Source organism: Jatropha curcas, chromosome 11, assembly GCF_041381405.1.
Source record: "Jatropha curcas cultivar XTBG-Jc1 chromosome 11, XTBG_Jcur_1.0, whole genome shotgun sequence".
Taxonomy (NCBI): domain Eukaryota; kingdom Viridiplantae; phylum Streptophyta; class Magnoliopsida; order Malpighiales; family Euphorbiaceae; genus Jatropha; species Jatropha curcas.
In genome coordinates, this window is record NC_143161.1 from 10,308,789 (window position 1) to 10,328,752 (window position 19,964).

The window sequence follows — 19,964 nt, forward strand, 5'->3', positions numbered from 1 at the left end:
TTTTAAGAAAAATCTCCAAATTAGGACTTCAATTTTGGAACCCTAATTCCTAAATTGAGTTCAAACCCAATAAATTAATAACTTCAATTCTCAATTAGGGCTAAAATCCTCAAATTAAAACTTTAATGTCAGTGCCAAAGAATACCCCTTCTTTATGGAACTGATACTGTTTAGGTGTTGGAGGATGCTTAATCCTAGTTAGGTAGTCTTCTGAAGCTTGATTATTGTTGGTTTTAGGTGGATAAATAAAGATCTTGAAAAAATAAAAATATATTAAATTCATTATTAATTTACATCTTTTTGGAATAATTCTTGTACAAGAATTCAGTTCAGCTCTTTCAATAAAATTTAATTTTTCCATGAGTTTATCTATGTGGATAAATTAACTAACCAAATTGAGGAAGGTTATTCAATTGTTGGAAAATCTAGAAAGTCAATTAAGGAAAGTAGTGTAAAATAAATAAATAAATAAATAAAGATAAGAAAGCCTCGATGTGGCATAAAATAAAATTTTTCCACACTTAGATTAAACAAATTGATACCAAATATTTATTTTTTGAGTTTAAGTTTAGAAATTTTGTTGTTTAGATTTAGAATTATAGAAGAAAAATAAAAAAAATGATAAAAATAAATAAATTAAAGTATAACATATCAAATTTTGTTGCTGTGTGAATTAGCTCTTGAATTTGACAATATAGATAATATAATTGAAACAATGGTTTAAGATTTTTCTTCTTATTTTTATATCTTTTAATTTTTAATTTTAAGTATGAAAAAATTATTTAATTTATTTTTATATCGACAGTCTTAAAGACCGGTCTAAACTGATAAAAACCGAATAAAAACCAGTTACCTATTGATTCAATTCAAATTCCGAGTTTTTCTTAAATATATGGTACTTTTTAAAATTTGAGCCTCTTGTAAATTGGGCCCACTGAATTTTTAATTTCTAGATCTCTTTATTTCTAAACACAAAGTCCTCATATATTAATAAAGGGAAAATTATTTATAGGTCCCTGATGTTTTCCATAATTATCTAAGTAATTTTCGACGTTTTATATAATATGTGACACATTCCTGACCTTTAACTCCGTCTAATCAAAAAGTCATTCCGTCTGAAAATGGGGTGTTTTGCCGTTAATGAAAGACAAAAATACTAAAACACCCCTCCCTCGCTGACGTGGACCAGTATGACCTTCCAAGGGGGGAAACGAAAAGCCAGACCCACTTCGCCAGTTCTCCAAAACGAAAACTTGTCAATCCAACACCTCGCTGTTTGCCTGTTCACGTTTTGAAGAAATTTTCTAGAAAATGATGTTTCTTGACGATATGAAGTGAGTGCTTGTAGCATGTAGTGCTTCGTCTGCGTGGAATCACAATCTTGAAGCTTCGTGTTTGAGGTAAATATCAGAAACTGAGACCCATTTCAGTTTTTTCTTGAAAAAATTGAAAACCCATATTTTTAAGGATGTTTATGATGATGATTTTTGGTATATTGAAATGCTTCGGCATTGTTATGAGTTCTTATTTCTATAATGAGAATGCATTTGGGGTTTTTGCATACGTTAATGCTCATTTTTAACATATGTGTTAAATTGTAGTGTAGGAAAGCTTGAATTTGATGGCTTTGCTTGAAAGCTACACTATTAGGGTCATATATTAAGGGGATACTATGTATTTGTATGATGCACAGCCTGACAGAATGAGCTACATTGTTCTCTTACAAAATGTATGCAAAGTTCATAAGATAAAAGATGGGAATGTGGATATTACATATTTTGAAAATTATAGCATAGAGAAAGATGTAGACGTGATTTTAATGTTTGAAAGATTCAAGGACACTGCTTATATTGAACTGAATTTGGTTAGAAAGCAAGGTGAACCAAGTGTTGTTATGCCAATTGTGTTCCAGAGTCAGGTGGCAAATAATATGGGTTTACATCATGAAAAATTGCAGCCTAAGAATAGGGAAGTTCCAGGTAATGCTGTTAGGGAGGCAGAAAGTAATATCGAGCCACATACTGAGATGAGTGGGGATCTTGGAGATGTGATTATTATTGAGCAAGAAAATGTAGGGGGTGGGATTGGAAATAGAGAGGCTACAGGTAGGGGAGGGGGAAGGGGGTAGAAATTTTGGTAGGATCACAGATGTGGGATAATGTGCTGGCTGACGACATTGAGTATTTAGGCTATGTAAACGGTTTGGGCAGAGGGAGGGGGAGAGGGCGATGTAGAGGTAGGGCAAATGTTTATTAGGTAAATGTGAATAGGGACAATAGGAAGGGGAAAAGAGCAATTGCAATTGGAGCCTCTTATAGCTTTAGACATAGGGTACAACAAGAACAAACACTGGATGGGGAAGGGGGAGAAATAGAAACTGTTGCTGATAGCCAGTCCACAGATGATGACTATGTCTTTTCTGGTATTGAAGATGAGAGTACTGAATCTGAAACACATGGAGGTGTGGAAATAGATCCAGAAGAGGATATTGACATCAATAATGATGTTGATGATGGTCTCAGTGATGTTGATACTGACAAGGAACAGTCAGCTGCAAGTAGTAGTGACATGGAGGTTGGTGCACCAAGAAGGAGAAGAGTTAAAAAGAAAATAGGAGATCTTTGGAAGAAAATATATGACAATATTTTTGAAACACCAGATGAAGGTGATATTGAATTCAGAGTTGGGCATGCATTCTTTAGTGTTGATAGCTGTAGGAAAGCTTTAAGGGATTATGCTGTTAAGGGAGGGTTCATAATAAGGATGATCAAGAATGATAGTAAAAGAGTGACAGCAAAATGTAAGGGGAAGAGTTGCCCATTTAGATTCCATGCTAGTGTGGCTCCAAACTTAGTCACTTTTATAGTTAAAACCCTACAACCTGAGCATAAATGCATGAGGCCATTAAACAACAAGAATCCAAATGCAACAACAAAATGGGTGGGTGAAGAAGAAACTGGAATCTCAATTGGCTGCTGATCGAGGAATGAGCTTTGCTTTAATGCAAGCTGAGTTGAAGGAAAAATGGGGAATTAAGACTGAATATTAGCAGCTTCATAAGGCAAGGACAGCTGCTAGAGAGCAAGTTGCAGGTTCACATAAGGAGAGCTACAATAAGTTGCATGAATACATTGCACATCTTCAAATGTCAAACCTTGAAACTTTCATAAAATTTGAATCAATGCCAAAAACAGTTTGGATGAGCCACTTCTCTTTAACTCCATTTTCATATGTTTTAAAGCAATGAAAGTGGGATTTTTAGAGGGATGTAGGCCTCTCATTGGATTGGATGGATGCTTCCTCAAGGGTCCTTTTGGAGGATGTTTTCTGAGTGCTGTTACACTAGATGAGAATAAGGGGGTGTTCCCACTAGCTTTTGCAATTGTTCAAAATGAAAGCACTGCAACATGGACCTTCTTCCTTGACTGTCTTAGACAATGCATTAGACCTGGGTGTGATTCCAAGCCATGGACATTTATTTCAAACAGACAAAAGGTAACTTCCTCCAAAGTATTTCATAATTCCAAACAATCCCAATCCGCTCCTCTCACAGTGGAGGAACAAATAATGACTATTTATGCCTGAACAACGGGTTATCTTGATTCATTAGAAGATGGACAAATAAAGAAATTTCTCGTTGAGTTACGTACTTACTTAAAAATGAATAAACCTGAGTTCTGAGAAATAATATCTTCTACTAAAACATTCACCGAAGAAGCAGAAAACCTTTTGAAAGAAGCTATTCAGGAACTGAAGAAGAAAATTTTCACCTATTTAGCTAATGATGTTGAATGCTTTTTGAACATAGGGATTGCTTGAGGCTGTGAGGACACAGTTTGAAGGTTCAATGCACGAATATTGCTATCAACATTTGTTAATGAACTTCAAGAAGCAATTTCCAGGGTGATGTTGAGGAAGGAATTTTGGATTGCAGCTAAGTCTAGCAATAGTTATGCATTTAAGTAGCATATGAAGAATGTTGAGGCTAATAATGAGGGAAAGGCTACAAAATGGTTACTGGATATTCCCCTTTCATATTGGACTAGACATGCCTTTCATCCAGCAGCTAAAAGTATTGATGCGACAAATAACATGATAGAAAGTTTCAACGGATGGATTAGAAACTTGAGGAACAAACCAATTGTGGAGTTAATAGACTTTATTAGGCAGAAATGTATGGTTAGGCTTCATAAAAGGTTTGCAATGGCTGCTACTTGGGATGGGAGAGTGACTCTAAAATGCATGAGTGCATTGAACAGATTAATAAAAGAATCTAGACAATGCAAGATACTACCAAGTAACAATAATGAGTTTGAGGTGAGAGAGGCGCCTGTGGGCTTTTGTTGTTGACATTGGGAAAAGGACATGCACTTGCAATTATCAGGACATTTCAGGTCTTCCATGTAAACATGCTTGCATTGCACTTGGATATATGAGACTCAATGTTGAAGACTTTTGTGATGAGTATTTCATAGTAGATAAGTATATGAAGGCTTACAAAGGAGTCATTCATCCAATCCCAAATTATAACATCCCACCACAGACTAAATTTCCAGTCCTAAAGCCTCCACATGTTAAAAGGAAGCCTAGTAGACCAAAAGAAAGGAGAATAATTCAAGAGGGAGAAGCTGATCCAAGCACAGGAAAAAGATCTTGCACAGTTAGGTGTGTGACATGTGACATCCTACTGAGTCGAGTCTTTTCATAGAGTCGAGTTGAGTCGAGCTGAACCAAACCCGGTTGGGGTAGAATGGGTTTATAAGTGGACTTACTTGAATGAGAGAAAAAGATCAAAGTATAAGGGTTAGGATTTACTTGCACTAAAAGATCAAGCTTGGGTATTAAGTTGTAACCTGTTGATAATTGAGGTACCATTTAGTAAGTTTTACATAAAATCCCTTGATATTTTGATGGCCTACTCGTGATTATCACTTCACTTTCCCATTTTCATCTTTATCTTCATCTTCTTCATCTCCTTCCTTTCCTTTCCTTTCTCCATCCATTTTCATGGTAGTTAAGCATTAAGGCAACCTCAATTTTCTCCAAGTAAGTCAAATTTCTTGAAGCTTTATGTTATTCAACCTCTAATTGAGGTATATTGTAGATAAGTTATAAGAATTCTGATGTGTATAGGAGAAGTGAGTTCAAAGATTGTAGAAAAAGGAAGCTAAAGAAGAGCTCAAGCTTTTTGGAGTAAAGGTTTGATATCTCTTGGCTTTTATCATTTTCTTTGCATGAGAACTTGTGTGGTGTGTTGATAATGAGACAATATATTGCTTAATGTTGAGTGAGAGGACTGGAAATGGTGAGAAAGCATGGGAGGAAGTGAATAAATGAAGTAGATATTGAGTTATGCTGAAACAGGTTTTGCTGGAAAAAGAACCAGTGACTTCACCTTGATTTTGACCCTATTTAATGATCGAATTAGGAAGTGGCATAGAAGAGTTATTTGTTCCTCTATGTGTTAGCTTTACATGGGTTTTTGAATCACCCAAATCGGAGTTATATATTGAGAGATATGACCAAAAGAGTACAGACTGCGCAGGCTGGAAAACACGTCGCGCGCTCGCGAATTTCATTTGCGCGCTCGCGACTTTCACCTGAAAACTCTCTGACTCTCATTTGGTGCTTTACGCGCTTGCAACTTTCATTGCGCGCTCGCGAATTTGGCCTGGGAACTCACTGACTCTCATTTTTGCATCTCGCGCTCGCGACTTTGCAAGGCGCGCTCGCGACTTGTGTTTTCATGCACTTTTGGACTTCATTTTCTATGCAATTGCATTCCTTTGCTCAACTTGTATGCCTCCAATCATTTTAAAACAAAAATACAACATTAGAACATGTATCAAAACAACATCCAAGCATGCAAATGATATGAAATCAAGTAAACATTATGATTTATGAAGTTATGAAACCATTAATATGATGTTGTGCTATACTATTGACATACCAACATTATGCTCCATTGAGGTTAGGTAGAAACCATGTAGATAAGGCTATGTCGCGACATAGGATAGCAGATCTGCACCCCATACAGTTTGGTACTCCGGCTACAGGCCGTTGAGTGGATATGATTATATATGGGCCATAGCAGCCAAGCATACAGTTTCATCCAGTTTCATACAGTTTTTCTTATCACTTCGGTTTCACTATAACCTTATGGAGCCATACAGATATCTTGACTTAACATTGCATGAATCATACAGTATTATAAACAGTAAGAAAGATAATCAAGGTATCATGAAAGTATCATGAAAGTATCATGATGTGTGTGCTTATATGTGCCATATGTGTTTACATGGTTCTTTCTATACATGTATGTGCTTAATTGTTTCTTTCTATGTTGAGATATCCACTGAGCTTTATTTGCTCAGCGAGTTACCTGTTTAACTTGCAGGTTTTGAGACTGGACCGTAGAGAGTCGGCTTACAACTGCTGCAGTTCATCTGTAGAAGACTCAGTCTTCAGGGTAGCTACTCATTTGGATGTGTATCTTTTGTCTATCCTTTTCATGGCATGTACAGGGCACACAGTTGGGCCCATTTCATTTTGCAAATTAGTATCATGTCTTGTAAATATTAAGTACATTATTAATATAAACAGCATCAGCATGATATAAGAGTCTGTATCCATCATTATATCAGCATGACAGGCCATAAAATCAACCAGTTTGTAGCGTCTCGGTTCGGTTCATTCGGGTTTACGAGTGGACCGGGAAGGGATGTTACATGACATGCAAACAACTAGGCCATAATAAAAGAACATGCAAGCAAGCCCCACTAGCCAAGTCTTAGGTCAGATTCACTTATTGCAATCTGAATATTTAGTATGTTGTTTTATAGTATGCTACTTTTAATGTATATCCCATTTGTTTTATTAGAGGAAAAGATAACTTGTGCAAAGAGAAGGAGAAAGATCATCTGGATCTGCTGCCGTTGTGGGAAGAGGTGTTGCTGGTGTGTGGGAAGAGGTGTTATTGGTTCAAGAGGGAGAGGTGTTGCTGCTTTAATAGGGAGAGGTGCTTCTGGTTTGAGAGGGAGAGGAACAAGACATGGTGTTTCTGCTATGGGAGGAGCTGCTATTTATTGAGAGAGAGGCCCTTTTGTTTCTGTAGGGAGAGGAGCTCTTGTGTCTTGAATAGCCCTTTTTTTGTTCGATGTTGATATGTTGAAGATGGTTTTTTGTGTATTCATATGATGCAGATGGTATTTTGGGTTGTTGAGGTGTTGCAGATGGTATTTTGTGATGCATATGTTGCAAAAGGTATTTTGGAGTTGTTAGTATGCTGCATATGGAGATCCTGCTATGTGTATTTTGTGGGAAGAGGTGCTGCTGGTATGAAGATATTAAGAAAGGGAGAATAAGGAATCTTTTAATTTTCTAGCAAGCACAGGAACAAATGTGTCACTATTTTTTCTCTCTCTTTATGTTTGTCTTTTTCTTGACAGCAAACACGCAAGTGTGTTATAGGAAACACTCCAGTGCATGTGAATCAAGTTTGATTTGAGTTCTTTTTTGTAATTCACATTATGTAAACAGGTTGATTTTATCTTTTGTGGATTGGAAACATTTGACTAATGAGAATGGATCTATTTGTATATATTTTTCAATATTTTTTTGGCTCGGCATTTCTGATACTTACCACTAAACGAGTTTAGAGTTAATAAGGATACATTTCTTCCAAAAGGTATATTACATTCAATTCATCTGCAAATTGACCTGCTCACTTGAGTTAATAACATTCAACAACCAATCCACCACATTAAAACATCCCATTACTACCTAAGTACCCAAAATACAAAAAAAAAAAAAAAAACACACACACAAAAATCACAATCCTCAGTTACCCTTGTAGAGCAAAATTACAAGTAAGGTAAAAAGCATCATGATAGCCATCATGCATATGAAAATCAACTTCTTCAAGCTACTAATCTCCGACTCTAAGCACTCCCTTTTTCCTCCAATTGTCACAATCTCAGTGTACATTTTCATCAGCTCCCTCTTCAAATACAATATCTCTTCCTTCAATTCAAACAAGTCAGTAGCTACACTTCTTTGTCTCACTGCAAATCGCTTCCTTGAGATCGATATGATGAATCTATAGCTTTACACCATCCAAGGAAAGACCTGCATGCATTATCAATAAAGTAATAATAGAGCCGATTTCTGTTTTTTTGTGTGTTTGAGATCCTAATGCCTGCTTTTTTTTCCACACTTGCAATACATATTCACAAACCTTCCTTCCCATGCTCCATTGGCTGTGCTTGAACAAGACATAGTCGGTTGTCTCTTCTCTAGTGACTTGCAAATTTGGGTGATTTCACTTTTTTTTGCATTTTTTGATTTTCTTTGCTATCTAATACGGTCAAACCTTGTAACACCCGCCGCCCGATCCAGAAAGACCCGACGATGGATGCCACATTCGATGCCGGAGGCACCGTCCTAACCTACATAGAAATCATACAATCATATTATGAATTAGAAGTGACTTAGTATTCACAAGTTTAGCAAGTAGTAAGATTAATATATATTTTTTTAAATGCTTTGGGAGAGTCCTACAGAAAAACTGCAAGAGTTTCCCCTAAAAATAGAAGTTGCCAAACAGATGAATACAAAGCACTCCCAAATTCAAACTCCAAACCCCATCAAACTCCAATAACAACACAATAGCACTTCTATACTTTCATAACTACATAAGTCCTCAATAACATTTTAATATTCATCAATTCAATACATTCATGTAAACATATTAACTTCTATTTCTCTCCCAATATATATATACCAACAGAATTTACAATAACATGCTTAAGTCATAAATTAAATAATATAGTCTCCAAAAATGTACTACTTATACATGCCACAATTCTTAGTTACATAAAATACTAATCAACTACCAAAATATCTCTTCAGCTCTGATGCTACTCTTCAGGTCTTTAAGCAGCAAGCACAATCTTCAAACTGTGCGTGATAAAAATCAACACGCTGAGTGGATGACTCAGTGGTGCTAAATAACTAACAATTAAAATAACAAGAAATAGCCAAGGCAAAACTCGCAAGTGCTTTAATTATATAAATACCGAAATTGCATTAATGTAGTGAAAACACTGTGAAAGCAATAAGAAGATTATAAGTACAAATATGTCGTCATTCTTTTATAGCAAAAATAAAATTTCACTCTTTTTAGTTAAGGCTCGTACTAATACAGAATGAATATAAGCAGATTTGATCGTGGCCTATGTTAGCGCCACCCCCATTACACAATCGTGGCCTATGAAAGCGCCACCCCCCTCACATAATCGTGACCTATGAAAGCGCCACCCTCATCACACAAGTAAGCGCGTCCGCCTATTTATAAGGGCTGATAACCCTAGCGTATGATCATAGCTTTGTATAACCAAATCAATTCATACCACATTTCAATCATGCATAGTAGAGCCCAAATCAAAATCATTCTTTCACGAAGGACTTTCTTACTTATTCAAAATTCTTAATCAAAACACTTCATTACTAAATACCCATCATTTCAAAATATCTCAACTTACAACTTACAAAAATTACCACATTCTTCAAAAGAAATATTTCAAATAGATATATATACTTAATATAGTATAAAAGTACATATATCAAGAAATTTTCAGCATTTTCATAAACTTGACCTTTGCTGGGTTTTTAAAACATAAATTGAGTTATGGGTCTCCAAATTAACTGAAATTAGATTCATTAGAAAGCTAAGACGAAATGCTACAAATGTTATGAAGGGAACACAGCCCAGATCCATCAATAAGATAGCAAACAAAAGCTCAGAACATAGACCAATAGATCAGACCTGATTCAGTAGAACTAAGTCCAATGTTTATTGAATTCCTATTTAACAAAACACTAAAATTAAACTAATCCAGAACGAGAGAAGTCTCAAGACACAGGGCAACAACTTTTGTGAAGAACTCAGAACCTAATCTTGTCATATAGTGGTAAAAAATGGGCACTCAATTTAGTAATGCATGTGGCCCGACACAATAGAGTCAGTTTGGGTGTTTCAGCCATAAGTTGAGCTATGTATCTCCAAATTGGACACGAGAGGATGGGATGGAAAGCTAAAAGGTAGAACTACACCTTTTATGAAGGACTCAGACATAAATGGAAATTAGAAAGGATAGAAAAATGGTCCTTCATCTCACTCAAAAACACGTTTTTCCCAAATTCAGCTTACTTTAACCGTGAAAGGAACATGAACAACAAAGATACAAGGTAGAAATGTCTACCACACCATACATACTCATCAAACATCATCCAAGAGCATGTAATTGCAACCAAAATTCAACAAATCAATCATTTCATACAAAATCCCAAAAGATACACATGATAGCATAAAGGCACAAAATCAAAAATTTGAGTAAGGTAAGTGTGTTTATAAGCACTAACCTTCAAAACAAGCTTTAACAAGCTTGAATCAAAGCTTCTCAAGCTTTGGTCTTGCCCTTATCCTTTGTAGAAGGCTCTCCACCCTCTACATGTAAGAAACTCAAAATCAAACAAAGAAAACAAAGAAAAGAAGTACTTGGAGCATGATTAAGCATGTATATGCTAAAAGAAAACTCTAAACCCAAAAATAATTAACTTATCATAAAATCACTTACTTGACCCAACTAGGAAAATCACCAAATTTCATGAAATTAGTCACCAAATATTACTTCTCTCGCTTCACTCTCTAAGATTTATTACTTAAATCAAGTTAGATGGGGTGAATTTGATGTGCTTACTAAGTAAGAATTGAAGAAGAAGAAGAAGAAGAAGAAGAAGGAGACGTGTAGGAAAAGAAGAAGAAGGAAAAAAATTGTTGCTCAATAATTGATGGTTGCCTTTAATAAAGCAACTAAAGGGTGTTTTGGTCTTTTCTCCAAATTAGATGGCTAGGATTAAGTCACTAGTAATCTAAGTCACTATAAATATTCTCCAATTAAATTCCTTCAAAATATTATTTATCTCCACAAAACTTTCTAATTTACTCCATAAAAAAAAATAATTCCTCATATTTTCTTACTTAATATAACACCATAATTCACTATTCACAAATTCTCTAAATTCTCCAAAAATATTCCTTACTTACTTTCTACCCATAAAAACCATGCATACATGCTCCAAAAATGTTAAATAAAATATTGAACATAAGTAGTAATTTTTCCGGACAAAAAATAATATCAACGTCCGAACCGGTGGTACTATTCACAGACCGGTAAACTACTATTGAAACACAGGAAAAACGGGGCGTTACAAACCTCCTCTCTTTTATGGACAGTTCACTAAGGGTATAATGTGTCCTTTTAAATTTATCATTTCATTTCTCTCTTTGTTTTTAAGTCATTTAACGGCGAAACACCCCATTTTCAGACGGAAGGACCTTTTCGTTAGACGGAGTTAAAGGTCAGGGACTAGTTATATATTACATAAAACGTCAGGGATTACTTAGATAATTATGGCAAACTCGAGGGACTAAATAATAATTTTCCCTTAATAAAACAATTAAATTACCTAACTTTAAAGCCACATGTAAAAAATAATAATATATTTTATGATAATTAATTAATTTTTTTAGTATTAAATTTTAGTCATATTTTATTCTTTTTGTTTAAAATTATTTACTAATTTTTTTATTCTTTTCGTAAAAGCCAAATTTGAGATTGTTTTAGCATTTTTATAACCTATATTTTCAATTTTACTTAATAAAAATATATTTTAAATATTATATATAAAATTCTGGTTGAGCCATATTGAATCCGATCGAATCCTCCGGTTTAATGAACCCAACCTTTACTGATTCACTGACCGGTCCGATGCTCAGAATATTGGTTGTTACTATCTTAGTGTATATCAGCTGTTTTACTAATGTTTTATCAAACTTAAAAGAAAAACATTTTGACTGCTTACATTCAAAGTTGTTGTCGAATGTGGGATCTCGCCCGAGCATAGTTCCTATTAAGGAAATTGAAACACTCATTTAAAATAGAACTACATAGAAAAAAGCCTCTTTAATCTAATGTTGCTTTTAGAAAAAGAGTCGTCACATTATGTTTAATTATTAAAAAGAAAACTTAAAGAAAAAAAATCCTAATTTGACTCCAAGAAAAATATTTATCCAATGGAAAAGTGCATTACAACTCAAAGCCAAATATGATTCGGAGATTAGATTTTCAATTTAAAATAATAAATCAATTGGCTCGAAATTAAAATAAAATTAGAAAGAAAATCAATTTTCACAAAAATTTATATTATACATGGACATATAAATATGCATGAATAAATATTATAAATAATATTCATCTATAAAATACTATATTTAAATAAAACTAAGGAGTATTACTTTTAGCCACTTGATGAGAATTCCAAGATAATCACACATCTTCCAATGGAGTCAAACTTATTTCATGGAATAGTCTCTCAAACTTCTCAAATATGCCGACATATAAATAAATTTTATGCGTATATTGACAAATGTCTAAATGTAATAGGCTGCATAAGAATTTTTGTTAAAACTATTGTATCTCTAAATAATTTTGTGACCATATTATATGTTCGCATATAAAATTTTACCCAAATTTGTGCTCATATAATTCAAGTGTGTACATTATTATTCTCTTGTACTAAACAATTGCATGAAAATATGAATAAATATGTTCGTCATAATTAAAATAGGATACATATTATGTCAAATAAAGAGAGAATGCATTTTCAATTCTTCTTTTGGCAAACATAAGGACATTAAATGCTTAACTCATATTTTGTCTGCTATTGTCTTGTTTCTCTCACAAAATTAATGCAGATAACAAAGCTAGGTTAAGGGCATTATAGTTTTTTCTTTGGCATTCTTTTCAAAGTTTCCAAATCAAGTAAATTATCTATATAAAAAAAACACTCGAATTAGATATTTTCTCTATATAAATATAATAGAGGAAGTATTATATATGTGTATAAACAAAATTGAGGGATACCATCTTTTGGGATAGAGCATTTATTGCCTAACTTGTGTTTTTTGCAGAAGTGCTAGTGCCTTCTATGTGACATCCTACTGAATCGAGTCGTTGCATTGAGAGAATCGAGTCGAGTCAGACTGAACCAGAACCCGATTTGAGCCATTAGAGTCCAGAGTGAGGTAGAATGAGATTTAAATTAAATCATTAAAAGAATATAAAGATTTAGACTCAATTGAAATAAAAGTATAAGGATTAGGACCGAATTGAAATAAAGTATAAAGTTTAGGTATTAAATGATAACATATTGAAAATTTAGGTAATATTTGGTAATTTTTTAACATACTAGAAGATATATTTAGAGGTTACCCGAAAATTCCATTCACTTTACTTCTCTATCTTCTCCTATGTCTTCTTCCTTCACTTTACCTTCTCCATCTTCTCCTAAATCTTCCTCCATTTTCTACCTTAACATTCAACCTTTCAAGCATTAAATTCAACCTATAACTCTATCCAAGTAAGTTGAATTTCTTGAATTTCATAATTTAGTGAGACTTTGGATGATTAATAAGATGTTATTATGTTTAGGAGAGGTGAGCTCAAAGTGAGAAGAAAAAGGAAGCTAAGAAGAAAGTTTAAAGCTTTTTGGTTAAAGGTTGATATCTCTTTTAGTTTAACAAATTTTATTGCATGAGAAAATATGTAATGTGATGATAGTGATAAGATATGTTGCTGAATGTTGAGTAATAGGTCTGAGAATGTTGATAAAGCATGGGATGCATTGAATAAATGAATTGGATATTGATTTCATGCTGAAACAGGTTTGTTGGAAAACTGACCAGTAACTTCAACCTGAATTTGAACCTGTTTACCGATGGAATTAGGAAGTGGTACAGAAGAGTTATTTGTTCTTTCATGTTTTAGCTGTTTATGAGCTTTGGAATCACCTAAATTGGACTTATAAATGGAAAGATATGCCCAATACAAATTGTGTAGGATGAAACTGGGCGGACTGGAAGGTGCTACTTTAGCTCAATATTTGACTACTTTACCAACATATTTCAGAGAGGTCATAGAAGATATATTTGTACCTTAATGTGTTAGCTAACCATATAATTTAGAATCACCTAAATTGGCCTTATAAATTAAGAGATATGACTAAAATGGTACAAACTGTGCAGGCTGGAAACGAATAGATGGGCAGACTGGAAGTTGCTACTTTAATTCAATATTTGACTACTTTACTAATATATTTCAAAGAGGTGATAGAAGACATATTTGTACCCTAATGTGTTAGCTAACCATAGAATTTATAATGACCTAAATTGGACTTAAGAAGAAAGAGTTATGCTAGAATTTGTGAAACATGTATAGGCTGCCTTGACAGATTTTAAGGCTACATTAGAAATGATGTTGGAATGCATATGTAGATTCATTCAGCCTAAGATTAGTACTTAAATTAAAATAAAAAATTTCCTTAATCTGAATGGTCTAAATTAAGTTACATAAAGATTAGTAAGAGTTGCGTTGCGGGTGCAACAGTTAGATTAATTTCATGCAAGTTCCTTTACAAGTTATCAATTGTTTGCATTATTACTCAATCGATATTACTTGTAGTTGTCTATGAAATCCTTTTAAAGCATGAACCAGGTTAGCGACGTATAGAATGAGACAGCATACAGGTAAACAGTACGGTTTATGCATTTTATGAATAATACAGATAATATACTCCACTGAGGTTAGGTAGAAACCACATAGATAAGGCTATGTCACGACCTAGGATAGCATATCTGTGTCCCATACAGTTTGGTACTTCGGCTACAGGCCGTTGAGTGGATATGATTTATATACAGGTCATAGCAGCCCAGCCATACAGTATTCATCTAGTTTCATACAGTCTTTCTTATCACTTCGGTTTCACTGTAACCTTATGGAGCCATACAGTTATGAAATTGTGTTATTTATAAATTATACGATGTTTAATAAAAATTGTATAATTCATACAGCATAATGAACAGCAGGTAAGACCATGAAAGTATAATGATATGTGTGCTTACATGCTTATTTATTTAATTCTTATTAAGTTGAGATATCCACTGAGCTTTATTTGCTCAGCGAGTTATCTGTTTTAACTCGCAGGTTTTGGGTCTGGACCGTAGAGAGTCATCTTTACAACTGCTGCAGTTCATCTTTTGAAGACCCAGTCTTCAGGGTACCTACTCATTTTGATATTTTGGTTCTGTGGCATGTACAGGGCATATAGTTGGGCCCATTTCATTGTGGAAAATAGTGTAATGTCTTGTATATATTAAATAAATGTCTGTATATAAATGATGTATAAAGCAACAACATGACATAATATTTAGCATACAGGATGATATCAGCATGACAGGACATAGGTTCAACTAGATTGTAGCGTCTCAGCTCGGTTCATTCGGGTTCACGGGTGGACCGGGAAGGGATGTTACATTCTGAGTTCTAAATGTTGTATTGTGGAAAATAGTATAATGTCTTGTATATATTAAATAAATGTCTGTATATAAATGATGTATAAAGCAACAACATGACATAATATTTAGCATACAGGATGATATCAGCATGACAGGACATAGGTTCAACCAGATTGTAGCATCTCAGCTCGGTTCATTCGGGTTCACGGGTGGACCGGGAAGGGATGTTACATTCTGAGTTCTAAATGTTGTATGGTTTGCTTCAAACTCTTGACCACCTCATCCATAGTTGGTCGTTCTTTTGGATTCTCATTCAGACAACTATCTGCTAATTTAGCGATTTTCTCTATTGCTGTGATAGAGAAATGTCTTTAAAACCTACAAGAATCCGAAATCATTATCTTACAGCAAGTAGAACACATGTTGTAGAAAGTGTAATTCTTTGTGAAATATGAAATCTTTGTCTTTTTTTTCCCTTTTTATGTATATTTCCAAAATTTCAATAGAATGCTTTATAGAAATTCATAATCTTTTTTCATCTTTAGTGCAATTTTTAAGTTGGTGCATGAATTTCCATCAATACATGGACAATGATCATACTACTGTAACTATAATAGTCTTAGACTTTTAAGTAATATAATCCTAGATCCCTAAACCTAGGAGACAAAGCACTAATTGCTCGGAGACAATGAGATAAAACAATGTTCTTGACCACAAGACTTTTACAAGGTTATTTTTTAGTGCCCATAAGTTCTTCAACTCTATCACCGTGAAAATTAGCAAGAAAATTTTGTATTCTATGATAGTCAGACATTTTAGCTAAATGCATTAATATATCAAAATGGAAAAACATATATTAGTCTAAATGCCAAAGTGTAATTACAAAAATAATTTATTCACTCGTGACGGAAATAAAAATGAAAAGAAAACAAATACAATAAGTTGATAAAAGTGACTAAGAATTAAATACTATTATTTCATATCACAAACTACTATTTTTTATTCAAATGCTTTAGAAAAGCTTTTAGCAACTCATGAAGGAAGAATAACTCTAAAAATAACAAGAATAAGTTAAATATAATAGGTGTGTAGAACAATTTATATTGTTCATTTGGCACTTTGAAGGAGGCGACATGTGCTTATAAAAATTTTTATATTAGTAACAAAGTCCACGAAATTACTTCTTCTTGAAATGGGAGTTCGTTTAAAGCTGATGAAGGATGTAGTTCTTCAGTTGAGACAACATCTTTAGAGAGGTTGATGCATGAGGAATTACTTTGATAAAATTATTTAAATAGATTTATATTGGAAATTTTAGCAGAAATAATTTTAACAAGTAAGAAGTATTGTAGTTTACATTCAAATTAAAATCGTCATTACTTATGGAATTTGTAAATAGTTTTACAATTCAAGACATTTTTGTTGTTAACTTGGGCTATAAACAACTAGTGGTATTAGCTTCGGTTCTAACTTTCTAATATTAACTTAATCTAAGAGAACAAGTTGTATTAGCTTGATCTCAAAATATTAGAGTGAAATGATGAAATTTAATTCATTTAACAATTTAATTTTCAATTTTTGTTGTTAGCATAATTTTTGATTGAGTATATAGATCTTATATTTTATGTATATATTAGAAGGTTATTTTATCTATATGTTAAAATTAACATTGCATGAATATAATGAGAATTTACAAAATAGAACATTTTGAATGATATTTTTAATAAAGGTAATTTCTAAAATTAATTATTTGGAAAATAAAAATAATTTAGTTAATATTTTCTCACTTACACATAAAGATATAGGGCATGGGTTAGCATAAACTGACGATATATTTTTTTTTTTTTGATATCAAAGCAATATGAGAATTATTTAATTTAAGAGGGAGAAAAGAGTTGTTTTAAAAAAAAAATTCTATCATGTCGTAGTATTAACATCCTTCCTAACCACAACATATAATTTCTAATAAAATGTTGGGTTCATACCATTCAGACCAGAAAATTTGTCCGGATGCATTGAAAACACAGCTTCTTTAATCTCATGCTCCTCAAATTTCTCATTTATCTTGAATGCATTATTTGCGGAAGTAGATTGATCAATGTAGTCATAGACAATTTCACCATCACATATTGAGATTTAAAAGGTTCACAATATAAGACAACATAAACTCCTTCAAACCTGTAGATTTGTCATGTTAAACCCCTACGTCGTCCTATAAGTTTTCAATTCCATTTTTTCTTTTTACGGGCGCTTGCCTTAGCATGAAAAAATGAGAATTGTTATCACTATCCCGCAACCAAAATTTCTTAGCCTATTATTTCTAAAACACCTCCAAATCATTAAGAATTGACTGATACTCCTTACTCGTAGCCTCATACAAACGAAGAGAATGAATATCTTTTTGGGACCGAATTCTATTCAATAGACGTTTGCAAGAATTGAGTCGATCCTTCTTCTACTTCAAAAATTGTCCACCCCATTTCATAAAAGCAGATTCGTTCCCAAATTGGAACACTGCCTAATCTACATTAAGCCTTTTCAATAATTTCCTCGTACTTTTCTTGTGACAACCAAAAATTTTCAAAATGAAACTTTGGAGAAGTATTCTCCTTTGCCAAACAACAACTTGAAGAATAATTGGAGAATTATCAAAAGTAATTGCATTAAGATTAAGAAATTTTGCCTAATGAAAAAGTTGATTCCATGCTCTATTTACAATTGCATTGTCCAAATGTTCCTCCACCCAAGCATTAGAACCTCTCCAATTCTCCCATGTAAATGGATAGTCCATTATATTCAAATAAAAAAGACCATTATCAAAAAGAGTCTACCGATACCCTTGCATAAGAGAATAAGGCTGACCGTATCTCTCTCTCTCTCTCTTTTGAATTGTGAAGAATATCATTGAAGTCACCAATGCAAACCTAGGGGAGGGATGATTGGAGGCTCCCAAGAATCTTTACGTTGACTCCTCTCAGGATATCCATAATATCCAGTGAGATGCCACTGAGGAGAGCTTGTCATATTAACAATAATATCAATATAAGAGGGAAAGACCTCAAAATAGACACATCGCCCTTATCTTTCAAGAACATCGCCAAACCACCCCCTTGGCCCACTCTATCAACAACATGACATCTGTTGTCAAGTTGCTTAAAAATATTTTTCATCCTCCATTTCACTGACTTGATTTCTATAAGAAAAACAAACTTGGGCCTATAAGATTGAACAATATCCTGAAGGACCTAAACTGTACGTGGGTTGCCTAGCCCGTGATTGTTTTAGCTTAGCCAATTCATGATGTTAGGTGGGCCTGAGATCCAGAACTCGTCTTCAACCCATTTTTTGGATCATTAATGTTTGTAACTTGATCAACATGCATATGGAAGTCAGCCCCTTTGTAGCCCAATATGCTAAGCCTAATAACCTCTACACTTTTCCTCTTTGGTTCCACAAGAATTAAACCTCAAAATTCAAATTTCCATCCTTTTTGGGTCCACGATAACCTCTCTCCAACTTCTCCTACTAGTATCTATAATTTATCCCAATGGTGAGTGAGATTCTCTCCTAACGGAATATGATATTCATTACCTCCTCCTTGAAACCTCGACACTACAAAAGGATTTACCACATCAGCATCATTCCAACCACCATCCTCTTCTTTTAACTTCTCCTCCCTCGATCACTATTGTCCAATATTTAGTTGGTTCCTCCGAGAAGGAGCCCGCATCCCAAGAGCCATAAGCTCTCTCTAAAGGCTAATCTTTACTTTTCAAGAGATGTGAACAAAAACTATCCATATGTCCAATCAAACCATAAATGAAATAGAAAGATGGAAGTCTTTCATATTTAAAAAGAACCTAAAACCGTTTTCCTTTTTCTTTTTTCAACTTCATCCATTGTTTTAAAGGTTTGGTAATTGATACGGATCAAGGAAGCAAGGTGAAGGATCCTCTAGCTCTACCCATGGGGCCAATCACAAGGGCTCGTGCAACCAAGCTACGAACAGCCTTGAATGCATTTGCTCAAGAACAAATCACATTGGAGCTTCAAGATCATAATTATGCAAGATGTGAGATTGAACTTGAAGAAGCACCAAAGCTTGTTATGATGCTTAAGGCGTGCAATGAGGCTGCCATTTGATGCATTTTACATGATTCTATACTTAGGCAAATTTAGGAGGTTGTTATCTTATTATGAGCTTAAGTATGGGTTGTGTAGGGCCTTCGGCCCATTTGCCCTATTTTGTTTAAATTCTTTTAGTGGACTTAATTAATTAAGTGTAAGGTTGGTTGGGCTTATTTTCTAGAGTAGGGCCAGCCTAAGTTAGTTAATGTTTAAGTCAGGATTGTTTTAAGTAGTTAGCTTGGACTTGTATTTAATTAAGCCCATTTGGGCCACATTAGGGATAAGCTTGGGCTAACTTAAGTTAATAGCTAAATTAGGGTTAGCTTAGGTTACTTATATTGTTGTAAGAGTTGCACAGCAGCCACCATTGAATTGAAATCAAAACAAAACGTTTTCTTCTTGTTCTTTCAAGAACAGATTG